Genomic DNA, 11,995 nt, shown 5'->3' on the forward strand with positions numbered 1-11,995 from the left:
TTATACCACGCGGGAGATAGCCGACATCCTCAAAATATCCAAATCGAGTGTTGAAAATCATTTGCACCAGCTTGGTTACGTGAATCGTTCTGATGTTTGGGTTCCACATAAGTTAAGCGTAAAAAACCTTCTTGACCGTATTTCCGCATGCGATTCTCTACTGAAACGCAACAAAAACGTTCCGTTTTCAAAACAAATTGTGACGGGCGATGAAAAGTGGATACTGTACAATAATGTGGAATGGAAGAGATAGTGGGGCAAGCACAATGAACCACCACCAACCACACCAAAGGCTGGCCTTCATCCAAAGAAGGTGATGTTGTGTATATGGTGGGATTGGAAGGGAGTCCTCTATTATAAGCTCCTTACGGAAAACCAAACAATTAATTCCAACAAGTACTAACTTGTTGGAACAGTTAGACCAACTGAAAGCAGCACTCAAAGGAAAGCGTCCGGAATTAGTTAACAGAACACACATCATCTTCCATCAGGATAACGAAAGACCACATGTTTCTTTGATGACCAGGCAAAAAGTGCTACAGCTTGGCTGGGAAGCTCTGATTCATCCGCCAGGATGAATATTCACCAGACATTGCGCCTTCGGATTTCCATTTATTTCAGTCTTTACAAAATTCTCTTAATGGAAAAAAATTCAATTCCCTGGAATACTGTAAAAGGCACCTGGAACAGTTGTTTGCTCAAAAAGGTAAAAAGTTTTGGGAAGATGGAATTATGAAGTTGCCTGAAAAATGGCAGAAGGTAGTGGAACAAAACAGTGAATATGTTGTTCAATAAAGTTCTTGGTGAAAGGAAAAATGTGTCTTTTATTTTTACTTAAAAACCGAAGGCACTTTTTGGCCAGCCCAATATTTTATATACAGTAGTGTGTATATGTCAATCCCAATCTCCCAATTTATCCCTCTCCCCCATCATAGTTAGTTTAAATTTAAAGAGCCAGATGTGGCTTGTGGGCCCCATATCAGTTGGTGACCGCATGGCCCCCAGACACCACCGTCACCCTGGTGTTGTCTGGCTCCGATCGATGTCCAGCCCATCCTTCCCTGTCGGTTACAAGATCACTGACATTGGAACTTAGGTTTAAACCGCTATTTAGTCCAAGAAGAGATGCCTTACTTTCATCATATTTGCAAAGCAGATTTATATCTTTAGCTTTTCATTATACCTTTAACCTGCTGGATGACCTGTGTCTCTTCAGTTTAGGGTATAAATTCTGCCGCTTCCCCAGGAGCTGCTCCCCCATGTGTGCCTGAGAAGCTGAGACAAACTGCCTGACAGGAAGGGAGAAGATAAAGTTATGTCATGAAGACTCTCAACATCAAGAAGGAATTTAGACACAATGCCCTAAGACGTGAAAAACTGTTGGCAATTTCAGAGCCGAAAGGGACAAAGGAGGCAGGCATTTAAGGAAAACCTGGTAGATTTAAAGCCTAGCAGAGCTGAATTCGAGTCCTTTAACCAGCTATGAATAAGCGACTTAACGTTTCTGAGCCTCAATTTCTTTGTCTGTAAATCGGGGATAATTCTCACCTGTATTTGTCAGGGCTCTCCAGAGAAACAGAACCAACAGATGTGTATAGAGAGAAATTTATTTTAAGGAACTGGCTCGTGTGATTATGTAGGCTGGAAGTTCCAACACCTGCAGGGTGGAGGCCCAGGGGAGCAATGTTGCAGCTCAAGTCCAAAGTCTGTCTGCTGCAGAATTCCTTTGTTCAGGGGACATCAGGCTTTTGTTGCATTTGGGCCTTCAACTGATTGGACGAGGCCCACCCACATCATGGAGGACACTCTGCTTTATTCTAAGTCCACCGATTTAAATGTTAATCTCATCCAAAAATACCCTCGTGGAACAATCAGACACACTGCAGAACCACATCTGACTTGCATCTGCACACCTTGGCCCAGCCAGGTGGACACACAAAGTTGCCCATCACTGCCCTGCAGTGAGGGTCACAGTCACTCGTGTATTTGGCAGTGTTTTGTCAAATGCTGGAAGAACGTCATCATGGGGGAAAGAGTGTCCATGGTCTGGAGGCCGCGTGCGGAACTTAGTGAGAGGGTGAACGGGGTCCTCGCTGGCAGGAGGTGGGTCAGTGCAGAGACAGCTGGGATCTTGGGGCCCTGGATCCATGTGGAGCAGGGGAGAAGTGAGCGTGGGTGGCGCCTTAGGACACGAGAGGACGCAGAAGACAGATCCCAGAGGTGGTCTTGTGGCTGGGTTCCGGGGGCCGTGGACACTAAAGCAAGGACTTCCGTTTACTCACAGGGGCAGGAAGCCGACCCCAGGCCGGCCTCCTCTCCTAAGCAGGTCACTGTGGCTGCCTCTGCCCGAGCTGTGTGTTCACTGGAACCTCTTCCCTCAGCTTCCCTGCAGCCCCTGCCTCACACTGCTCAGGTATCTGCTGGACATAAATACGCGTCTGGCGCAAACTTCCCTGATCGCTCTGCATGTAATTTCCGTGCCTGAGGCCCGACCTCGGGTTTTTTTTGTAAAGCAAGTGCCTGACAGGCTGTGACTGCAAGGCATCCACTTCTGGGCAGCAGGGGTGGGGGCATCTCGCGTAAACACACGGCCAGACCCCAGCCAGGCCCCTTTGCTTTAGGGACCCTGGTTGATTTCAGTGACTGACGGCTTGGGCCACTTGTTTTCTCTCTTTGCGCTTTAAATTCCTGCTCTTCTGTTTTAAATTCACCAATAAAGCCTGAGCCTGTGAAACCCCAGGCCCCCACCCTCGACCCCAGTGAAAGCAGAGCCCCAGGCCGTGCTCGCTCGCTCACCCCCCACCCCGCAGCCCCTCACAACTCGCTGTGTGGCCCCAGGTGTGCCGTGTAATTTCCAGGACGCGATGGTTGTTGCTGAGGGCATCTTGCAATCAGTAAGAACAACAGAGCCTGTCCTGCCACAGCGCTGGTTACGGATAGGCCGAGACCAGCAGACAACAACCACACACAACAACCACACGCTCAACAACCGCACACGCAGCAACCACACGCGCAACGACCACACGCGCAGCAACCACACGCTCTACAACCACACACGTAGCAAACACACATGCAGCAACCACACGCGCAACAACCACACGCGCAGCAACCACACGCTCTACAACCGCACACGCAGCAACCACACGCGCAACGACCACACGTGCAGCAACCACACGCGCAACAACCACCCACACACAACCACAGAGAACAATCTCACATGCGACAACCATACACAACCACACACATAATCACACAGCCACACACAACCACACACACAGCCACCACACACACCCCATCTCTAATCCCCCAGCCTCGCCCTCGCCCTGGTCTCCCTCGTCACTTCCACGCAGTTTGTGCACCTGCTCCCTGTCCGCCTCGCCCAGGAGCAGGACAGCTCCGAGAGGGGAGAGCGTCCCTCATCTCCACCGTGTCTCTGATGCCCAGAGCCGCAGCTGGCATGTATCAGAGACACAGATAACTTGCTGAGTGAACAAATGAGTGAACAGATGAACCTGTGAGGAGGATGGGAGAGGCCGGAGCCGATGCTCCAGCCCATCCTTCCCTCCCCTCCCCCGCCCAGGCTGTGGTGGACCCGCCCAGTGTCACTCGAGGCCCCGAGGCCGTGGGCGAGCCCGGGCTGCCCAGCACTGCGGGGCCTCCTGGCAGAGCAGACGTGGCCGTTAGGAGCTTTGTCTCCAGGAGCGAAGCGGGAGCTACTCTCACGTCTTGGCCTCCAGACGGCAGGTCCTGACCCAGAAGTGGTGGCAGGGATGCCCCCTGGTGCCCGGCTCCCCCTGGGACTCCCTTCAGGGACAGTCATCACCCACCTCCCCCCAGCAGCCCCATCCCCATGACCCCTTGGAAGGAAGAGGCCTGTGAGACGGGCTAGGGGGGCCTCCACCTCCCTCCTTTCTCCCAGCCGAAGGGAAGCAGCTTCCCACAGGAGTGATTTTAAAGAAAAAAAACTTCATGAGTAATATTTCCAGATAAAAAGTGCCAGGCACGTAGGAGGAACTTATTATACACGTTTTAAAGGAAAGAATAAGGAAACTTTGCCAGCCTCCGGGTGGGGTGGGGAGCCACGCCGGACCACAGCTGAGAGCCACGGCCGGCTGTCACGTGGCATCGCGTCACCTCCCTCAACATGCTCCTTCCCGCCCACCTGTGAGGACAGTGTTGCTGTCTGTACACAGGGACCTTAAACAGGAAACAGGTGCAGCCCCCCTGGGGCTGAGAAGGCGTAATTACAGCTTTTCCAGACAATTCGCCACTGACCGCGTGATCTCTGGGCACTGGCTGGGAGGACCCTCTTCCAAAGTGGGGGGTCCGCTGCGGTGCCGGCGGAGGCAAGGCCACGGGACAGCCGTGGGGGGCAGGCCAGTCATCCCGCCCCTCTGGGCAGGACCAAGGCAGACCGTGGCCACCTCTAGACCCCTGCACGGTGCACACTCGCCGCCGAAACAGAGGACTCCACGGAGGCCCCTGGGGATCGAGGACCAGAAGACCTGCTTCTGGTTTCAGCTCTGCCTTGACCTCGGCGTGTGCCCTGAGCCTGGGTTTTCATCTGTCTTCTGGAAGGGGGCAGCGACACATCCTGAGGCTTGAGAGGATTTCACGAGGTGCTACATGCGAAGGCTGAGCACAGGGCCGGGCCAGTCCACGGCCCCCTCTGGCCCTGCCCAGGAGGCCCTGCCTCACTGAGCGACGTGCCTCTGTGACCTGGTGGAGGAGACTGGCCCCTGGATGTCTACCCCCAGCTCTGTCCCTGAGTCTCTGGCCATGAATCGCACCCTTAACCCGTCACCGGATGACAACAAGAGGGCTTGTGCAGGAGGAGCTCAGGAAGCTGTGTCCGCTGTGGCAGACGAAGTGCCTGTCCTCTGGAGGCAGCAGCACGGGGCGGGGCGGGCACGCACGGCGGGAGGAGGCCGCGGGTCTCCAGATCCTCTCCAGGTCCGCACGTTCGTTTGCTTGCTTGGTGAGCGGTCGAAGCAGGGGCTGAGGGGACACAGGGACGCTGGTGGTAACGTCCCACGACACCACGCTTGCACTTAACGTCTCCTCTTGTCCCAGAGCCCAGAAAATCCTGGTCGGATGTGACACCTCTACCAGGAAAGGCTTTGCGACAAGGCCGGTCTGCTGGCTGGAGGCCTGCGGCGGCATCATTTGTACCTTCCCGGGGTGACCAGCCATCTCAGCTTACTGGGGACCGAAGTGTTCCCAGGACGTGGGACCTGGGTGAGTGTGACAACCAAGACAGCCCTGAGCACCACGGTGGGCTGCCCCATCCTTCCCATCCCAGCGAGCCCCCCCAGTCATTCCAAACCAGCCTTCCTGCTTGAAGCCCTCCAGCCCATACCTCCCTCCATCCCTGCTTGCAGCAGAGAGACAGGTGGGCAAGGCTGTGCCCGTCTGTGTCTCGGGCACTTTCAGGGCAGGACTAGTCTTTCTAGAAGCTGAGCTGGGTTAAGGACTGAAGGTGGACTCCAGAGGTGGGTGAGAAACCAGAGGCCTGAGCCATTTTATTAATGAAAAACCAGCCACTTTGTTCACAAAGCTGGGCCCAGCCCCTCCAAGTCTCCCCCTCAGGACTGCGGGTTCCTACTTCCTGGCTGTACTTGAGAAGGCGGTGACGTGCTGCTAACAGATCTGACGAAAACACGTGTAATTTAGACACAGCAGCAAGGCGGTGGTCTCCTCCCTGGGCCTGCGTCCCGGGGGTCTCCTCTGCCCCCTCACCAAAGGAGCTGAGGGCCAGGACCAGGGCTTAGCGGCCTGGGTCACAGCCTTGGGTCTCAGGATCTAAGATGTTTCCTACTTTCAGAGCATTTACGCCCTTCTAACTGCGACAGTCCTTACCTCACCTCATTTTTTTCCAGAAGAGGTTTATTTGTTTATTTTTCCAGCTTTACTGAGATGTGATTGACACCGAACATTGTGTAAGTCAACTCATCACTTCGTACACCTTGAACACGTCACCCCTTGACCCCGCTCAGCCTCCTGAGCTCCAGCCCCCGCGTGAGCTGCACCAGGTCCAGCCTGTCTGCTCGCTGCTCAACAGCATCATCTGGCAAGCCCGCCAGGCTCTGCGGCGGCCCAGGCAGGGGAGGAGAGAGTCACTGCCGCATCCTGATGGGTAAACCACAGGCTCCAGTGACCTGAGACGCGGCCCAGATGTCCCCGCCCCCAGGGGCCCCACTTTATCCATCTCAGCCAGGCCTGAAGCCAGAGGAAATACCTTTCAGGACAGACTGTACCTGCAGAGCTGTCGGCGAGAAGTCTGTGGGTCTCTAAATGCTGCGCTCGTTCAGACAGATACCAAAATATAACAGAGGTGTCAGCTTTTTAAAACTGCATCTTTTATAGTTTTCTCAAGTTGAAGGAGCTTACAGCAACATCACGTCCTCTGGGTGATTGCCTGCAAAGACCACACACGTGCGCACACACACGTGCGCGCGCGCACACACACACACACATGTGCACACACACCAGTGCTGAGGATGGGTGGGCTGAGGTTCTTCCCACAGTCCTTCTAAGTTATCAGCACTGATGGAGAGACAGATGTTGGAGAGGCAAGTACAAAGGACAAGGACCCCCCTCCCAATCAATTGCTGTGACCTTTTTTGAATCATCGTGACAGAACAATTCTTATTCCAAACAGGAAGCGTTAACTCTTTATTTATTTACATCTTTATTAGAGGATAATTGCTTTACAATGGTGTGTTAGTTTCTGCTTTATAACAAAGTGAATCAGCTATACATATACATATATCCCCATATCCCCTCCCTCTTGCGTCTCCCTCCCACCCTCCCTATCCCACCCCTCTAGGCGGTCACAAAGCACCGAGCTGATCTCCCTGTGCTGTGCGGCTGCTTCCCGCTAGCTCTCTACCTCACATTTGGTAGGAAGCGTAACTCTTGATGGCAAACCGGAGGATCTGGTCTGTGGGACTCAAGCCACACTCCCGAGCATCATCCATTACGATTTCTCTGCGCGGAGGCCACCGAGAAGGGTGCTCACGGGAACTTGACATGTGTCACTTTGTTACTTATTTTTTAAAAAGCCTTGAATACACAGGTATTAACCCCTGTTTTACAGATGACGGGGTAGTGGCTTAGAGAGGCTGCGGGGAGACTGGAGGTGTAGGCCCTGCGGAAAGGCTGGAGATGGAGATTGCTTTCAAAAATACAAACTCTGCTTGAAGCTTCCACAGCTTCTCACGCACTGAGACTGAGTCCCGAGGCTGCCTGTGGCTGCGAGGCCCCACCCCAAGCCCATCCACGCCCCCCTCCTGTCACCCTGCCGCACCTGGCTGGTACCTCCTCGGGGCCACCCCCCCAGACGTGACTGTGAGAACGAGGAAGAGGCGCCCACCCTGGGCGGTGCCGGCCATGCAGGCCCTCAGCCTGGAGAACAGGCTGGGTTTGGCTGCCATCCCTCCCACAACAGTCCCCAGAGCCGTACAGAGCAGCCACCAAGCTCAAATATTCCTCAGAGAGGCCCCCGGCCCCTAGTACTTGCTAAGTCACGATTGTATTTTTTACGTGTTTATTGGTTCATATTTGTCACCACCCTCTTGGCTCAATGAGAACAGGAACTGTACCTGACTGAAGTCCATGGTACACACTAGGTATTAAATAAATATGAATTACATAAATAATTGAATGAGTGAATGAAACAGCAAGGTATGCTTAGATTAACTAGGTCACCTATCGGATTCTGAGAGCATCTCCGATCAGGGTAAAAGACTCTGATGAGATGGACAGAATGGCCCCAACCAGACAATCTGGACCTTCTCCTTGTGCTCAGTGTCATATTCTAAATTTCCAGAAGAGCTCTACTTGCTCACAACTATTTCCCCCGTGGGGACCACAGTCCCTGACACACGGTAGGTACTTTATACATTTTTGTTAAATGAACAAATGTTTCTGGCAAGTGTGGTTTCAAAGCAGTCACATTTCTGTGTTTAAGCCAGAGTCCTGTTTCCTTGATCAAATATTAACCGAAAATCATATTTTCTGGAAATTATCAGAACGATCCCTAGAAAATTCAGGGTCTGAGCATTCAAACATCAGGATGTTAAATGAGTAGATCTTGCTGTCCTGGTCTCTTTACAAACAACAATAATACAATGCACACAGTAAATGCAAATAGTCTCCAACCAAATCCAGTCTCCACCATTTTCCATCAAGGGCCCTTCGGAAAAGCGTCTTCCCTGAGCCTCAGTTTACGCACCTATAAATGCAGGTAATAAGGATGCCTACCACCTAGGGGAGCTGTGAGGATTAGACTAGGTTTCTCCTGGTACATGTAAGCAGCTACTATTATAATTGCTTGAACAGAAGGCATCACTTCAGAAGGAAGCCGTATACAGCTCTGAGAAAATATTGTAGAAAAGTTTTCCTGACATCATTCTATATACAGAAAAAAGTCAGGCAGTTCCTTGAAATGCGCTGCCCCAATGAGAGTATTCCCTCCTGATGCCACTTCTCTGGCAATCAACAATCCAGTTTGAGGTGGATTCTGATTGAAAAAAAAAAAATTGGCAACAAAAATGTATATTGCAAAACAAAATGTGTTGCTTTTAAAGTGATTTTGGAGCCTCAGTAATTAGTCTAGCAGGTTCCAAAGATACATTCTGTAGCTGTCATTCAGTATTTGTTTCCTTTGGTTATCTGCCTTTCTTTCAAAATAAATACATAAATAAAAATAAGCTGGGGAAACATGTGTTCTGAAGCTGCCTGGGATGACAGGGGCCCCGCCCTGGTGGGCTCTGTTTTAGGAGGAGCCCCCTTGGATCCCACACCCTGTCTTCCTGGCAGGCTGCTCTTGGGTCACTTCTCAGCTCTGGTGGCTGCTGAAACAAGACAGATGCTGCTGTACAAAATAACTTGAGAACATACCAGAGCCTGTTGCTTCCAGCACTTGGAAAATCTTGACATTCAAATATGCAAATATTTTATGGCACGAAGCGAAAAAAAGGAGAGAGAAGGAGCTGGAAAGTCACATTTGAAATGAAACATACTCGAGATGTAAGCAAACTCTGGATTATAATTAAACTGGTGCTATTATCAGAGAAGACCTCGGAATTGGCTGCGATCCGCCCAGGGGGTCTCCTGTGTCTGCGAAGCCACTCAGTGGGTCCTCAGCCCCTCCAGGTTGGCCGGCGCGGCACACGTGGAGCCGGGTGCACCTCCTTCTCTGCCGGCCCCCAGCCCCATTGGCTCAAAGGGCAGCCGGCAAGTGAGAACACTGTCTTCCTCCATCTTCAACAGTGTGATATTTATGTTTATTTTAAAAAGCAGGATGTCTTCAAGGATGTGGATTAAAACTCTGTCACGCATCCAAGTCCTCATAAGCTCTGAGTGCCCTTCTAGGAGCTGTGGAGATGCACACGGTGGGTCGTACCCTCAAACGGTGGTGTGAAAAGAAAAACAAACCGGAAGTCCCAAACCAACCTGGTCACACCACTAACAGCTGAGCTAATTCCATCGTCTCGTGACTTTTTAGTCTCCGTCTCCTCAGGTGTGTTAGAGGAGCTCGTCTAGAAGATTCCAAAGCCGCCTTCCCGATCTTGGGTTCTGTGAACAATGGTAGTGGGAATGTAACAGAGCAGGACCATATGGGCCCGTATCCTTGCCCGTATCCTCCCCTGGGCTCCCCTCTGAAGTAGCCAGATCATAGTACCTGATGCACACTTCCTGAGTTGCTTTACAGATGCTAAAACCACCACCAAATGGAAGATGTTAACTACCTGATGACCCAGGCCTCCTGGAGCCTCAGGATTGATAATGTTGACCCTGTGACCTCACCATCAACCAACCAGAGAACTGCGCACGAGCTGCTCGCATGCCCTGCGACCCGCCCCCCTCACCTGGCCTTTAGAAATGCTCTGCTGAAAGCCTTTGGGAGTTCGGGGGGGTTTGGGGGCATGAGCCACCGTCTCCTTGCTCAGCTCTGCAATAACCCTTTTTCTGCTCCAGACTCCGATGTTTCGGTATTGTTTGGCCTCACTCTGTGTCAGGCACATGAACTTGTGTCTGGTAACAGGAAGACTGGAACCAGGCAGATTCTGGTCTGAATGATGGTCTCATGATTTTCTCGATTATGTGAAGTTGGCCTGTTGCTTAAGAGAATGGACCCTGGCTCTCATCTGTAAACAGGGATAACAGCTCCCATCTCACAAGGTCGCCATAAAGTTGAAATGTAGCTTTGTAAGCAATGCATTTGCCATAGAGTAAATTCTGGTTTTGAGACAGGCTGGGCCCTGGGCCCTTTGCTGCAGGACCTGCACCTGGACAAACATCTCCTTGAGCAACAGATACAAAGAAACTATAAGGGACTAAAAATAACTGCACGCCTGCCTCAGGGGGTGCAAATTATCAACAACAAGATACAAAAAGGTCACAAACCAACAGCCACTTCTGAGGTGCCGCAGGCAAGAGCAGGGTCCTGTGTACAGTCCCTGCACACAGCACCACCAATGGGGTGGGCAGACCACCTAAGCCCCACCTCTGGCCGGACCCTTGCGTCCATTCCTACCCTCACCCCATGTAAGGGACCAGCCCGCCCTCCTTGGGGAGCAGCAAGGGCACCTGTTACTTGCTTACACTCCCTGTGCTGCAGGGGCCCCAATAAAGCCTTGCCTGAATTTCCCCTCTGGCCTCTGATCAATTTCTATTGATTAATGAGTCCAAGGACCCAGGTCATTAACAGTTTCATTCCCTCTTTCTTAGAATTTCTTCTCCTTTGTCAAGGAAGCCACAGAGTTCAGCTAGATGAGAGAAGTGAGAGTTTGTGGCTGGGAACCTGCAACGGTGACCCCATGGGTGCCATGTTCTAGACGCCCGGGGTAACTGTGAAGGTCTAGGCTCAGATCCAATCATCCATGGGACTAGTCACTTAACTGAAGGACCACCCTTGGCACTCTTTATATATAAGTTGCCATCCTCTGATGCCAAACGCACGTCCAGTGCCGCAACATCTTCAGGTGGTGTGTATTTAGCGAACAGCAGTCATTTTTATTATCAATCTAGCAATAAGAGGTAAACTTTACCACCTGACTTCCCCTCCCCCATAAATCACATGAAGGTATCCAGAAATGAGTTTCATTGTGGGTTTTTCTGAAGTTTAAAAATTTTATTTTACATACAAAGAGTTAGTATTGTTTCTGAGGACGGTAGATATGCTTGATGACCCATTCAAGAAGTTCACACTTAGTCCAACCTAATGAAGCCGATGTCCTTCGCGTACGGGCAGAAACACGGGTGGCGTATATTGAGGCCATATTCCCGGATCACACCGTGCCGGTCTGAGCGAGAACCCTGGCCAAATTTTCCCAGATGGATCCAGTAGAGCTACTGGTGACCCATGTTGCTTTCTCAGCTGCAACGAGGTAAAAGCTCATTGCGGTTTTTTGGGGGTTTTTTTAAAATAAATTTATTTATTTAGGGCTGCGTTCGGTCCTCACTGCTGCCCACGGGCTTTCTCTAGTTGCAGCCAGCGGGGGCTACTCTTCATTGTGGTGCGCGGGCCTCTCACTGCGGTGTCTTCTCTTGTTGCAGATCACAGGCTCTAGGCGCGTGGGCTTCAGTAGTTGTGGCACACGGGCTCAGTAGTTGTGGTTCATGGGCTCTAGAGCACAGGCTCAGTAGTTGTGACTCATGGGCTTAGTTGCTCCACGGCATGTGGGATCTTCCCGGACCAGGGCTCGAACCCCTGCGCCCTGCATTGGCAGGCGGGTTCTTAACCACTGTGCCACCAGGGAAGCCCCTCATTGTGTTTTAACTTTATCAGTAACACTTATTTGACAGATACTGAAATTTATTGATTTAATTAATTCGCCTGATTCCTCTGGCATTTGCTCCATGTTTTTTAATACTGAGACAAGCTATTTACCAGGCACTATGCTAAGCCCACAAAATAAATGAGAGGAACATTCTTCAGTTTGATTGGATAAAGGAAGGCTGATTTATCAATAGGCTCGGCTCCAGT

At 51.4% G+C, this 11,995-nt stretch overlaps 1 pseudogene; it reads right to left on the reverse strand.

The window, feature by feature from the left end:
* Nucleotides 1–11,158: 11,158 nt before the first annotated feature.
* On the reverse strand, nt 11,159–11,373 carry LOC137231074 (small ribosomal subunit protein uS14-like; annotated as a pseudogene).
* Nucleotides 11,374–11,995: the final 622 nt, after the last annotated feature.

The sequence above is a fragment of the Pseudorca crassidens genome, chromosome 9 (assembly GCF_039906515.1).
Source record: "Pseudorca crassidens isolate mPseCra1 chromosome 9, mPseCra1.hap1, whole genome shotgun sequence".
NCBI classification, from domain to species: Eukaryota; Metazoa; Chordata; class Mammalia; order Artiodactyla; family Delphinidae; genus Pseudorca; species Pseudorca crassidens.